Source organism: Battus philenor, unplaced genomic scaffold, assembly GCF_028537555.1.
Source record: "Battus philenor isolate CCGP_79_NKW_IND1 unplaced genomic scaffold, ilBatPhil1.0.hap1 SCAF_7, whole genome shotgun sequence".
In the NCBI taxonomy this organism is placed as follows: domain Eukaryota; kingdom Metazoa; phylum Arthropoda; class Insecta; order Lepidoptera; family Papilionidae; genus Battus; species Battus philenor.
The window spans coordinates 3,478,067-3,494,400 of record NW_027181737.1 but is presented as its reverse complement, the minus strand read 5'-3'; positions in this window follow the sequence as shown (position 1 = coordinate 3,494,400).

The window sequence follows — 16,334 nt, the reverse complement described above, 5'->3', positions numbered from 1 at the left end:
CTGATGTTCTACTTTGCTCTTGCCGATCCGTGGTCTCCACTCCAACACAGAGGCTCCAGCCACCAACTGCTCTTGTCGCTATATCTTATATATCACATTCATATCATATCACATTCACTACAACTTGCCAATCTGCTGAGTTATGTCGATTGCTTTCGATCTTCGGATCTAATCATACCTGATACGATATTCTCAAAAAATCTCTTGGTAACGACTGTAAACTTACTAAGGGGACTCGAAGCGGGAGACCACGATACAGTGACGTAAGCCACGACCTTGTTAAGGTAGTGTTACAGTAATCGTGTGTTATGTTTTACAACTAGACAATACAATTATTTATAACCAATTATAATGTAAAAATAAGATTTTATAATAAGAACTATCCAATTCTAAACCCAAAATCAGATCCACATGCAGCACAAACCGCACCGCACGATACGAGCGTAATCATTAATACTAAAAACTCGAAGCGCAAAACCAACTCATAACTCAAAAAGCGAATCTGCGTTATAAAAAGCGAATTTGACCAGCGTGTTATCACACGTGTCCCGTCCGTGTACAAAAAGAGCGGGAAAACACGAATCGGGCTCATGTTAATATTTGAGGTATTTTTTTTTGAAATTTCCATTTACACGCCGCCCGCCCGCCCGCGTTCGGCGCCGCCCGCCCTGATACATATTCATGAGATGCACCCTCTTCGCTACATACTTTCTCCGAGCTCGCTGCGTTTGATGATTACGTGATCTAAACCACGTCTGGCCGGTGCAACTGGCAGTCGAGATGCTGCTATTATCAAATACAGTTATTACCGCAAACAATTACAAATTAAATTATCAAAATAGTTTAGGCCACATACAAGAATACCACTAAATGATTTACTTACAGATAAATATTTTATATTTTGTATGTTACATTACTTCGTGGGGTGCTCGGAATTTCTCCACGAGATCGAATCAGGAATGACATCCGTATACTAACGAGTATAACCAACATAGCCCAGTGGATTGGTAAGTTAAATTGGCAGTCGACAGTTCACATAAGGCTCTAAGGTTCCGAAGCTGAGACCAAAGACTGCAGGCGCAGCGCAAAACGATCGCCCATAAGTTGCACTGGAGGCTTTGTGAAGGTCGTCGAAAGACCCTAGGTACTGGCCGCTTCCAACCGGTCTTGAAAAATTATCGGAAAATTGTCGGAGGTTTATGCCTAGCGGTGTACATCCTATGAGTTTAATAATGATGATGATGTTGTTTCCAGGAATAAAAGGCATCCATCTTAAAAGGAGATCGACTATATCAACGAAGAGAGAAACTCGTCATCAAAAAATCTATTAAATATACACCGTAAACATATCTAATTGTGAATATTAAACAAATCTATATATAATATAACACTTGAAGAAACCTTTCTTAACGAAATTACAAATATTTAATTTTGAAACCATTTTAAGAACGGGGGTATCAAAAATGTTAACGATATTCTATATATACTTCCACATGCTATTATTATAAACCTTTAGTATATATTCACGCAAATAAAGGAGTACTATCTTTTAAAACGTTCTTTGTTAGATGTATAACATGCGCCAAATTTCCTTACTTAAAAGTATATAAGAATGATTCGCAATCATTGATTTATTGTCTAAGTAAATATATTTAATATAATACAGAGAGCTGAAACAAAGTCTTATTACAGGAAGTCACGACAAACAATGGCGGAAGTGCGTCGCACGCAGCGGTAATGACGTCAAAGCGGCCGAACAACGGAAGTAGGTAGTGGCTTCGCTTCGGAGTTGGACTTCACTGCATCGTGCGATATCATAAACCAAGGTCAATGACCGATATTATCGATTCACAGTATATATCACAACATCTAACCAAAACTATGTAATTTGTCGTAGTAGTCATTTAACGCGTGGTATTTTATAAATGTGGAATTCTAATATTTAAGGAAGAGATGTGAGTGTCGCCAGACGCGTTAGGAAAGGCAGTCCCGTTACTGATTACCCTCGACAGCCAGTCTTATTCGATCTCATGTACCGCGAAAAATTACCTAAGTTTAACTGTACTGTAGTCTCGCTTGTTTATTGTTGAAAAACGTAATTACAGCATACACAGAGTACCTTAGATTATTATTAAAGTAGTTTTATTGATTGCTATGTGAGCCCACAATGTCTATATATTTAAAAGAGGAGCATAATATACATAAATAAACAGACGTAGTATAGTAAAAGTGATATAAATTCGCGATTCAAACAAATTATAAAGATGACATCAAACAAAACGATGCTTAAATAATAAAAAATAAGAAGTATCACGGACTCCTCATAAATATCCACCTCAGAAATTCCCTTTGTCGAGCTTGTAATAAAAACCGATGCGCAGACAAGAAGAGGGAAATCTTCCACAATGGCACGAAATGAAAGCAAAACTTAGTGTAATTAATTTCGAGTGGGTACCTACTCAACGCTTTTGTAATAAATCGTTTCATCCCGGTATAAATTTTATCCGGGGACGCCTGAACCTTAACACGCGCCCCGTCTCCCTCTAGCGCGACGAATTTGCATAATATCAAATCACCTGTCCCTTTCGGAGATTCACAAATGATTTCCAGTTTCCAGGTTTTCGTTAATCACGTGTCTCAACTGCCTGTCGACGGGGCGATACAAATTTAACTTTGATGTTAGTGTGATAGAGTTTAATTTTGTGTGGTGTGTAGTATTGAGGGTGTTGCGTGGAGCAAAGTTTGCCGAAATAATTTCAGTTAGATGGCTATGTAACCGTGGCGAATAGCCGATGAGTTGTCGAGTAGGGCAGGAGATAAGACGCCATAATTCTTAATCTTGTCGGATGAGAGCATTATGGGAATGTACGCGGACTAGTACTTCGGCCTACATTGAACATTCATTTATAATACATGTTCTTTAACAATAACTATTGTTTCAAACAATAATTTTGTAACGAATTCGTGAATAATATTTCTAACCTATTCGATGTAAACACCTAAAAATACACCTAGAACTAAATAAGAAGATATACATTTCAATTCGGAATGACGTTGACTTTAACAGCGATATATTTACGTATCAATTTATTCTGGCCTACATTTATTACGGTCATTTTAATATTATACACTTGCAAAAATTTCGAATTTTGTCTTTCTTTTATTAATAGTATAGAGATCAGATGACTGGAGCATTATTAGTAGCATTAGATCAACATCATTTCAGACATAAGACATAGTACTCTCTAGAAATTTTCAAAAGCATCTACTACTTTATCAAGTACCTCTTTTGTTGTGTTCAGCTGTCCAAGATCTTCACACCAGAACATTAAAGCCCCAGCTACTATTAGCTCTGCATTTAATCGCATGCATCGTTATTTCCAATTGTTAAATTATTTTGTTTCATTCAACTATACTTCGTAAGTTAAGGTACTTTTTTAAATGTAAACAAGATTCAAATGTCACAAACTTTTACGAAAATACTCACCTTAAAGAGTAGTGCTGATAGAGACAGAGGAAGCAAGATCTGCCGTAAATAGGTGCCTGCGGTCGGGCAGGTATAATGTACCCATAGGTCTGACCCAACGGTTTGTAAAAGTATGTTCAAAAAATTACGAATAGGTTAGATAAGGTACGCTCACAGATAAGTTTTTAGAGGATGGGCAACAACATCCTCTGTGTATCATAATACCACGCTGCCTTTGCCAACTCACCAGCCAAGTGTAGCAATTATGGTATATCCTCATCATAGATATCTTTAGGGATGGCCAATGCCTTGCAGTGGGCGTATATGGGCTACAACGACGACGACCATGTCATTTGATATTAGAATCTTGTTTACAATAAGGTATTACAGTTTGTTATAGTTATTTACCTAAAGTTTTTAACTATACTCGGAGTTTAATTTTAGAAGAGACCTACCCACGTCTTCTCGGAGATAACACTATTACCATTATATCGGTGTTTACGTCATTGGAAAACTCTATTTTTAAACATATCTAGAAATACATTTAACTAACATCAATACTAGCTAACGGTTAGTTATATAAATATCGCCTACTCCTTGAAAAAAATTACGCGTTCCTTCATTGCACCAATATATCAAATTTTGGTATGAGATATTTATTACTCAAATTTATAAAGACTTCCAACACGACAGCTACATTACAGAGTTATAATGATATTTTAATTTATATAAAATTGTTAAATAATGGAAATAAAATAAATTAAAGAATAAATATTCCAAATCATACTATTACCATAAATAGTTAAAAATAAACTCAATAGTGATATAATATTTTTTTTAAAAAGAGAAAATACACGAGACAGTTACAGAAAGTAACGATAGATTTTTTTTTTTTTGGAAAATATAAAACCCCAAAAGGGACACCTCTTTGCTGTCAAATAATGTATGGTTCACTCTATCCGAAATTCGATGATTTCCAAAGTAATATGGTAACTTAATGACCACAAATCAATAACTTCTGGCAGTACAAAATGTGGAACAAATACAGATAATAAATAATAGTAAAATTTAAAACCTAGTGTTACGAATTTTGATATCGCTTTATAATAATATATAATTATTACGTTTTATTATTTTTGATACTATTGATTTTTGTACAGAGTGTACCATATATTAATTGAAATCAAAAAAGCTATGCATTCACCCGTATATAGCTTTTACACTTTTTACCAATCGTCATGTTTATGAAACAAATTTAATTACATTAACAACATTGTGTTTAAAGTCATACAAGTTCGTCATAAACAGTGAGAAAGATGTGATATGAATATGTATTAAAGAAGGCCGCGTATCCAATCTATGGGAGCAGTCCACGTGTATTCCGATACAGGGGCGATGTACATAGACGCACATAGAGCTCTGAAATCAGTTGGGGACGATCGCGAAACCGATAAGTAAATGAGAGGTCGCTCTCAGGGGACGCAGCCTCCGCGCCGTACCCCAGCGCTTTTATCTTCAATTCCCGACGAGAACGGAAAATGTTTCTTCTTTACTAACTTTAAATTTTAACATTTATAATACGTTATTACTTTTATTTCTACATCGAAGATATAAAACATACAATATTTTTCACTTTATGTCAACACTGATTTATATTTCAACCTTGAGACGTCCACTTCTGAACATAAGCGTCCTACCTCCAGCACCGTCCAACGACCAAAGTCGAGTCAAGCTTAAATATACAAGATGATGGTAAATAGATGTAAAAGCTGTTAATGAGTGAATGTATAGCTCATTTGGTATCAATCAATGTACGGTACACATATCGAAAAAGCAATAGTTTCATATATGTTACATAACGTAATGATAACGTCAAAAAACCGTTATCAAAATTATAATTATTATATACTATCTGCTCCTTCATACTTTGTACTGCCAGAAGTTATTGGCCTATCGTATTCCTCTGGAAAAATATATACCCATGTAAATAGTTATATTTCAGAGTGATTACTTTATACAAAGTGATCGATATCAAAATTTTAAAGATATGTTGTAATGTTTAACTCGTTTGTTAATATAAGTTATATGATGTTGCTTTAAAATAACATATCACCAACATATAAGACCTTCGTATTCTATCAAATACATATATGATATTTTGAAAATAATATCAATCAAATCACTATCTCTAGGTGCAAAAACAAACTGTTAAAAAAATCATTTGACCTGAAGATATATACAGGCGAATTCAAACGATATACCCTTAAAATATTCTATTTGACACCCTGATTTCGGCGCAGTCTTTGATCTCCAACCTACCCAAACGGCGAGCGATCACGGTACGCTTTAGATTGCTTAAGGGACAGTTAATTACTGGATGACCTTTCCTCAAAACATCAATTCGGGCTCTTAACACATCAATGAGTACGTATTTACTCAGGCTGTGGGGTAGGAGTTTACTGCGTATGGGAGGTACGTGAATCGGACCCTAATTCAGTACCCGTTTGTTGAGTAAACTAATAGAGGTCGAGGAACTTATAGTATGTATTCAGGCAGAAAGACTTCGATTAAAACCGTTTTTTATAAAAAAAATTACGTAATTTTATCATAATTGACGTAAAAGATTTGACCATTGCATTCCTTGCCAAAAGAGAAAAAATAAAATTATTAATGATCCAAAAGTGCGCGAAATTTGAAATTTGATTTGAAAGGTATATAATGATAGAGTAGCCCATTTGTGTAACTTTATGTATAACAAAATGAATTCGCAGAATCATAAATAAAACTAAAGATATTGTAAACTATTTTTAAGTTAATTTAGGAATGTCTTGCTTTATTTCACAACGTATATATGGTCACCCTATTTTTTGTGTATCTTCTAATTCCATATTGTACAGGTAACTAATAAAGTAAACAATTGAATGAGGCTGTTTTTACTGAAAACTAAACTCTTTTAAGTTAAGATAAATAAGGCAATGTATCGAGGATCAAACTAAGTTACTTCGGAGAGAACCTCGTGTAGTTACTGTAAAGAGATATAAACTAAATTACCTTCAGTGTAAACCTAGTGAAGCTAGCTGTAAATGCCAACGGACAAACAGCATTTATCCATAAATTCACTATCATATATTTCCCAATTCATAAGTTGGAAGTACCTGCATTCAGTGTCAACCGACTACCATACCAAGATCGCTTGTCTACCTTATAAGTGGATATCTTACTCTGCGCTTGCCAGGCAGCAGGTCTTCACTGCAGAACATTATGGCTACGGCAATCTTCACGCTTTGTGGCTTACTTACTGCCACTTATACTTCTACTTCAGTTTACCTATGTTGGTTACTTTAATTCGTCTAAGAACCTTTATCTATAAAATGAATAATAGTTTTGAACGATGTTATGCCGACCGTTTATTTGTGTTTATAGCTCCCAACTTGCATGTCTTGTCATTGTCATGTTTCTTCTTAATTATTTTTTTACTGTCCTAAAAAAAATGTATAAAATGATTCAACTAAGTAACTCGAATATTGCGGACTGTCAAGAAATCTTGGAGCTAATTATCAAAACATGGCTCATCAATTAAAAATACTCAACGTCGTCAGTGTCAGCTAGTTCGCGAAGTCTTTTCCCACGCGAGATCATTAGCGTTGTTAGTTAATCAGGCAATAAGTTGTTCGGAAGCGTCGACGCCCGTCCGTCCGACCGGCGGTACAAACGAGCGCTCGGGCCGCTGCCACTGTCCGCCGACGCGACAGGATGTGTTAGTTATACAGGGCGATACCATTAAGCCGAGACACTCGCGTGCCCGCACGGCTGTATACAGGCTGTTTGAAAAAATATCAACTTTAATTTTATACAATTTTTTCATATTCATAAGTTCACGTGGTAAAATTATATTTTATCCTAAGTTAAGCTTCTATTCTGCCCGTTTAGATTCACGTGTAATAAATAATAAAGAAATGTTATTATTAATTAAATTCAAATTAATTACAAAAATAAATATCTTATCGTTGATATCATAACTGTGATCAACTTCTAACGCCATCTATATTTAATTTTAAATCTAGAGGATAATATTTTACGAATCGAATACGGTTTGTCTATGAATATTGAGTTTATTTAAAAATATTACATAGTTAGATAACATAAATGACAATCTTCTCCCGATCGTTACAAAAAAAAATGTGCCTAAGATTATAAAAATCCATTGGAAGAAAGATCGTCGAATACGAAACATCCTGTAGTTGTCTCGCGACGCAGACGGACAGCTGATGTGCAAGATCAATCCGCGGACTACCTGCGGGACGGGTTCGTGTCTACATTCGCCACAGTAGCACTGCACCAGTGCACCCTACAGTCCGGCCACTGAGCCCGTTTAAAACCAATAGGGTTGTCACTTACAAATCTATTTAATTCATTTTTTTTATAAAAAAATTCTATAGCGAAATTTTCATCTAGTTATTCTAAAAGAAAATTAAAACATCCATTTAAAGCTCTTAAATACAATTATTTAGATTTACCTTTCAGTGTCACTGAACTCTATCACTAAGTATATAATTGAAATTGGACTCTTGAATAAGCTGGGAATAATTTTAAGAATATTTAACTTTAAAGGCACCTTTAAAAAGCTTTTACCTCCAAATATCTTCAAAAATTTAGTTGATAAGTGTACGACTTGTTTATCAACCATTCTGATAATTTTTTTATTAGAAACTTCTAGATCACTAACAAGCACATAAAGTATCTAATGAAGAATTTACTTTAAGGCTTTAACTATTTAATATTATATAGTACACAATACCCGAAGACGGAGGACTTTGACCGGTGTGTGTTGGTGACGATAAATTGCGCATCCGAGACGTGGTCATAATGCTGTGCTATACTATACTATGCTCGGGTTTTCACTGCGGGATCGAAGAACCGAGGTTACCGAAGTAGCTTGAAGAATTGTTCGTCTGAAGTGATAGTAGATGGGGACATTGCTCGTGTAACAGATAACGATTGGGGCCGAAATGTTATTGAGTGGCAGCCGCGGGCCGGTAGATGTCGCGTGGATAGACCCCCGACTAGATGGACGGAAAATATAGCTCGAGGAAAATCGCTGAATGCGGGCAACACAATATCGGTTATCGTTGCGATCTTTTGGGGAGGCCTATGACTTGTAGTGAGCATCTATCAGCTAAAAATAATTAGAAGAAGACTATTCACTTACATTTTATTTACTATAAACAAATGCTAAATTTTAAAAAGGAAGGGTTCAACGATTTTTTTTTTGATTAACGCATGAACAATTATGCAGCCAGGAGATATTTATGCCATTATCTAATAGATTCAGGCGTTACTTTGCGGAAGTCCATCCTAAGTAAGAAAATGGACTGATACTTCCGCTATGTAGCAGTAGTCGTGCAATATACTAAATAGTCACGGTGTCGAGACTCTGTGTTTGTCACTAATCGGTGTAACATTACTCCTGAGGATGCCCCGTGGAGGGGTGAAACACGTGTTGAATGAAATAACGGTGGTAGTTTGTCTACTTCGCATTGTTTGATACTACATAGCAGCTTCTACTGCTACATAGCGGAAGTTGCTATATATTAGTCCATTTTCTCACATATTTATGCCATTGTTACTAATGTTTTTTTTTTCGATATTGTACACTCGTTATTCAAAACATAGCAGAAAAATTAATGACCTAATAATAGTCCTACTATTATACCGCGTCTTAGGAAAGCACGGCGAGAAGGTAGCAGAGAAGAAACTTTAGGGCGCGGTATTGTAGTTACAATAACTATTTAAATTTAATTTCTTAAAATATAGTTTTCATTACTGTTAACATACTCGATCAAATGCTATGTTTAAAAAGAGCTCTATAACAAACTCGTCGCCAACCCTGATCACTTACGAGTCAATAAATTCCTAAGCCAGCCGCGATTGTGTGCATTAAAAAACCTCGCGCATTGTCTCGCGGATGGTCGCCTACGCCTTTTTTTGTATACGCTTTACCGTCTGTCATACAAAATCAGGTTGCGGGACGTCGCTACATGTCACAATCTTAAAATACGGCCCACGCGGAATTTCCACGCGGGGAAAAAAAACAATAATTTTCAACTTAACGAAAATACAACTGGTACGTTCTGACAAAAAGAATTTCTCAGCTGCCATTCCACGGCGTAAAAACGACAAATAAATATCGATCAGCTCATATCGCGAACTATATTTAGTTTGGAAACTTCGTCCGTATAATTTTAATTATGAGTCGGTAATAATAATTATTTAATAGATAATTTCTACTGCGAACACGATCGTAGTTCCGAGCTCGCATCCTACGAGGTATAATTTTTTGGAATTATTAAAGGGACCGGAAAGTGATGTCGTTTAAGTTAAATTCACACGACTACATGTCTAACAAGTTTTTATTTTTAATCAACAATATATTCACATTCGTTATCCAACACCTTTTGCCATCTAGAATACATTTTCCACGTACGTAATGAGCTATCAAATGACAATCAAACATCGATATGAACATAAACGATATTACTTTCCGGTCCCCCTAATAGATAATATTTTTACCTGTTTTTTACCAGTCACACTATTTACAAGGCAAGGCTTTAACATTACTGAGTTAATGAACATATTATGACATATCTCAATGTGATAAACGAATATACGATATTTGCAAAAAGTGTATTTTGTATCACCTGTGTAGTATAGCAGAATCATAAGAAAAGATTTATTTTCGTCTCGTTTAGTTTCATCTGCTTTTTACCTCGCCTAACTAGTCTCTCAGCTTTTTATTACATCTGCTCTTTTTTCATTTTACCCATTTATTACATCTCGTTTCTTTACATCTGTCTCTTCTGTTTTCTTTTTCGACACTTCTTCTTGCCAAGTTTGATCCCTTGGAGGATTTAAAATAAGATATCTTTAAAAATTAAAAAAAAACTGTTAAATCTTCCGGAATATCTTAGTTTTGACTCCGTAGTCCAACTTTGTAAGGTACTAATAATATCAGTGTAAACGTGTAAAACACAAACACCACATAATTTTAAGTCATTCGTTAAAAAACCGTGATATTGTTTATTGTTATACAGGTTGATTCGTTATACGTGTAAAAGGTTTAAAGGCGTGAATATAGCCCATTAGTTTTCAATTGATATATAGTACATCCTATGAAAATGATTAAAAAAACGTTATGACAATAAAATTAGTAAAAGCATTTTCATAATTTTATTACTACATATTAAAATAATTTTCGTTTTCTCCATCAGTCTTTGCAGACTTTGTACTGCCTGAGGTTATTGGGCTGCATTGCTATAAGAATAAATTTATTTCATTTATTTCACATTGATTTCTGTACACAGGTGGATTGGAAATAAGCGCAATAACTTTAAAACATTTTGCTGAGTAGTGAGCTATACATTAACTCATTTAAAGATTTTACAACTATAATAAAATATACTGCATTGTAACATACATTAATTTAAAAGGATTTAAACATCTCGGCAAAAAAAAGTATAATATTGCAAATAAACGTATCGCTCGGTGCTTCTAAAGCAAATGCAACACGAGCCAAACGCTATCCAAATGATCTCATTAACGAAATTATAATTGGAATTCCCGAGATTACCGTACACAGACGCTAAAAGCAACTCTGTGTTCTGGAGGGCGCCACTGCAGCCGTGATTACTCCTGCGCTTGCGCATGTCGCTGTTAATTAGCCCGGGGACACCGCTTTCGCACTCCCCCGCCCTAAAAAGGAGATATCTTGGTCTTAAATGTGTTTGTCACCTTCGTTTTGTTGTGCACCCCATGTGGCTCGCAGTTCCATAATGTTTTTATTTCGAATTAGTTAATTTCACTTTACTAAACCATGGACGGCGTTTATTTGTTTATTTTTAATGTATTTTACGTTGCTATTTATAATAACTATTCTTCTAGATGCTTCTTTAAGACGCACAGGCTATTTATTATCATCATTATTTCTGCCGAAAGACTGCTTTCGCTGATTATAAACCTTCTCCAGCAACGTTCAATACGACCGGTCGGTAGCGGCTTGCATCTTGCATCTTCCGACTATCTTTACAAAGTTTTCTTTCCACCTTGTAGATGGACTTCCTCTGCTGTACTTTCCAGGCCGTGGTCTCCAAATCAAAACTCCATTGTAAATCTTGTTCAAAGAAAAAGGCCTCTCCGCCAAATGCAGTTTAATCCCATAATTTTGAAAAATTTGTTGTAACTTTTGACGATCATAAACTCGCTCTTTTAAAAGTCAATTAACTTTCTTGATACAAATTTACATAGATATTTTTTTTATTATAAGATACATGCATTTAATTAAATTCAAGGACGAAAGCTTAATAAACATTATGGTAAACTATGTATGCAATTAAAACTAGCAACGCGGATAATGTACGACAATGTGTCGGTTGCTTTTTGACAAAAACAGATTCCACGGGTTTCTCCCTTTTCCTTGGCTCCTTTGAAAACATCTGCTCGGGCTATCACATATAATATTACCAGATAAGGAGGCTGCTAGGATCTTGGATTGCTTTGGCGGACCTTTCATGAAGTGACCAGACGGGAAAAAGAATTTTCTGAGTCTAGAAAAACCGCACCTCGACTTAGTCGGTTTGAAGTTCTTTTCTAACAGTAATACCACTTCGGAATGTTCTGACAAATGAAGTGCCAGAGAAACTACAACAACGCTTGGATGGTGACGTTACCTACGTACCTACCTACATACGAGAATGTAAAATGTCGTAATGGATGTTTCTTAAAAATAAAAATGCTGAAGATCACACCATCGTCATCATCACCATCATTTCAGTTACATGACGTCCACAAACACATTGTAATCATTTTCAAACAAAACTCCAACGTAACAGTAACATTTTACGATGTAGCATTTTATGTCTTGAATCAACAACTTCCCACGCAAGTAGACATCGAAATATTTTCCCACATTTAAAAAATATCGAGTCCCACTCTAAAGCGAAGGCTTGAACAAAGTATGACCAAAGTGTACGACATCGCTGCCTCACTATTGGTAGGACCAGCACACAAAAACCGGCACGAGGAACGCCACACACGATATTACATAAAACACATAGAGCCAAACTGCCGAAGAAAAAACTCGACATGGAGCCACGAAAAAAAAGAGGAGGCCCGCAAATACACAATACGCTGGAGTCCGCACTTGTATTACTTCATTCCGTTGCTTCTGTAAGGCGGTGGCAATGCGAGCAAAAACGAAGCGGGCGAGGCGCGGTGCGCGGTAGCGAAATAATAAGATCGCCCAACAAAATAAAGAAATGCCCTCGAAACAAAAGGAACGCTAGTGAAATAAGGCGAAAAGGTTTAAGCAGTGACGCCGTGTGGCCCGACTCTTATTGTCTTCGGTCAGCACGGAGCGCGAATCGCGGATGCGGCATTTTACAATCTAGTTATGTTTTATAATGTGATATCCCAAAATAAAGTCTATAAGCGCTTTAGGTATAGAAAATAATCATTATTACAAAATCCACACATGCATCAAATTAAACCAAAGAAAATTTTTCAAAATAGGATTTCAAAGTCGGATTCACCATTCCGAAATGGCAGTAGTCTATATTTAAATATATATGTAAATATCTTCTTTTCATTCGTCTTAGTGGTCGTGGTCATGTCCTGCTCAGTCCTGGTGCCCCGCTGCTCTCACTATGCGTCGTCATGTAGCTCGGTGTTTGTTTGTATTCATTTACAGACTTATTAGTGACAGTTTTTATTGTGTCTGTCCATCTTGTAGAGAACCTTCCACGAGATCGCTTGCCTTCCACTTTGCTTACACCACCTAATGTTCCATTGAGTCCTCATTACGGGTGATATATTCAATGAACTTGAGGATTCGTATTTGCACAGTCGATAATAGCCTCTCCTTAATGTTCTTTAAGGATCAAAACGTTGGTTCGGTGCCCCGTCTACGGGATTTTGAGCAACCATTTCATATATATATATACGTCTTCACTTTTCGAAAGTACTTAACAAACCTTATTCTAAAGAATAAATATTTATTTCATTGTTGTTAGTTTCATTGAATAATATCACGTTTTAATATTTATCTCATTTCCATCGGTATAAATACGTAAATAAATACCATAAGCGGTCCCGAATAAATAATTCCGAACCGTAGAAACGAACGAAACTTCAATGTAACTATAATAACGAATCTTCAATGCAACAAACTTGCCTAGTTTATCATATTTAAATACTAAATACTTCATATACTGATCTCTCGCCTCCTGAATTTTTTCTTACATGCAATAAGCATTAATTTTACTTTGAGACTTTGGTACAATATAAAATTCTTTGGTTATATTCATGGTTAAAATATTATTATACTATTTTTCTATAGTTATTATATTACTATACTATTGTCTGTTAGTTTTATACTATTAGCATTTACAACATAATAACACTATTTTACCGATAAACTAATTACTTTAATAAAATTACTTACGCGATCTTTATTGATGCAACCACAACGTTAATATCTGGCGCCAAACACACAGACTTAGGTTATACTAATTTAAGGTTCTAAAGAAAGCTGTAAATAAATTACTAGAAGAGAGCTAGGTTAGTCAGTTAATTAGTTTTTTATTGTACACGCTGGAAAATATATAGTTGCATAATAATAAAAAAGTACAACAGGTGGTCTTATCGCGGGGCAGTTTCTTTCCAACAACCATTACAGGTAGAAAGGTACCATTTTGTATCTCTGAAGCAATGAGTGACGTGGTCAAAAACGATTTTTAATTTTAAAAGCAAGTTTTATCATAGGCATATTAGTTACCATGAGCTCAACATTCTTACGTTTATTTAATTATTTGTTAAATTCTAAATTCTCTCTATCTTGTTCTTCTCTTTGATACTTCACACGAGTGAAGAAATATTATAATCATATTTCAGCTATGAGACAGATGGGCATAGGTCTCTCCCAGAAATTTCCAATAGTACCGTTTCGAAAGGCCTGAAACATGAGCCTTCTGACAACCTTAAGGGGTCGTCTGTTCCCCTTGTAGACATACAACGCATCGCTTGCCCACCCGTATCTCTACTCCAGAACTTTTCCATACTCTGAGGAGTTTTCTTGCAGTCGTATCAAACGTTACGGCTCAACTTTTCTGATCCTCACGACTTAAATATGGAACGATCTGCTGGCTTCCTCGTTTCTCCAGAATTTTAACGCTAGTCTAATCAGGGTCAGGGTAAGCCTTCTGAGTCTGCACGCATCATTTTGGGCCACATCATCACTTTCCATCAAAAGAATTGGTGGTCAAACGAGAACAAGAAAGCGTTAAAAAAAATTATTATATATGTCCGAAACAGCCGTCTGTTTTACTCGGATTTTTATGCAAACTCAAAAATATACGTTTTAAACTAATTACAAAATATTTAGGTTTTTTAACCAAAACAATACGATTTTGAAAGAACTATTTTATAAAAAAATATTAATGAAAATAAATATTATAAAAAATATATCAACTTCATCGATCGTCGAAGCTCCTTGTAATCAAAGATACTGTTTAAAAAAATACTCGCGAATGGAATGGTCCAAGTACATCATTGTTGCTTCCGATCAAACCGCCTCCGCGAGAAAGGAACTTAATGATCTTTATTACATGGTGATAAAGTTCAAAATCGTTTAACAATTGTATTAATTAAGTCGAACGGGATATATGAGACTGGCCGTGACAGTATGTGGCCATTGATAAATCAGAAATGGACTAACGAATGCTGTGCGGACTAGATCTATGAAATAATCGCATAAGTTAATATGGGAATAAAGATTTCAGAATAGAGTTTTTTTTTTATTAAAAGAGTTTGAACACAAGATGATTATGCCACTGACGAATATAAAAATATTAAAATTAATTAATATAAATATTTTTTTATTCAGACTTTTAAAACATCTTAAGACAATAAGATCATAGGTTAGAATTAGTCATAAATCATTAACAAACTTTTTACTACTTATTTCCAATTTAGCACAGATAAATAAAATCTTCTTACATTAATTTAATAACAGCATAGATTATATTAAGTCAGTCACAGCGTCTTCATAGATTAACGAGACAACTCTTCATTGTGCCGTTGGTGCGTTGGTATTTATACCTATCAACAAGCAATATTCGTTATTTTTACAATCAGCTTTTTACGAATAGTGTCTACCATTCGATAATCAATTTTCAACAATTAAATGCTATTACAAGCGGACATACATATCTTAATAATTTTTGAAATAAGAATTGCAATTAGAAATATTCCTGTCAAGAGTACGGTTACTCAATTGAGCAATACACAGAAATATGTCGACGAATAATTTCCTGACAGTCAGCTAAAATTCCTCGAAAGGTATACCGCATTGTTGGTACTGGTAACTCTCCTTTTGCGGCGATCTCTGTTCGAATATCACTTTGATTGCTATCTATATTTTTTCACATACCTGCTCACTAAAGTTATTTTCCTCTTAAATAAAAATAAAAGCAAACGCTAAATATCAATTCACAAAAAAAGAATAAAAATTGTGTATATTTCATTCAGTTATAAAACTAAATACAAAAAGAATGTTATTAAAATAAATAATATTTACTTAATAAATTCAACTTGCGTAGTGTAAATAACAGAAAAAATCTGTATTCCGAGCTAATAATAACTTTCTACTTATAATGGTCAAATAATTGCGAATTCAAAGGTGCGTATTGAATTTGAATTTGAACATGCACATCTTATCAATGATAATCAGGGAAATAAAGACAATAGGAGTTGCGTTTAATGTTCTTTTAAAGAATGTATAGATGAGCAGAGAATGATTTAAACAAAACAAACAAAT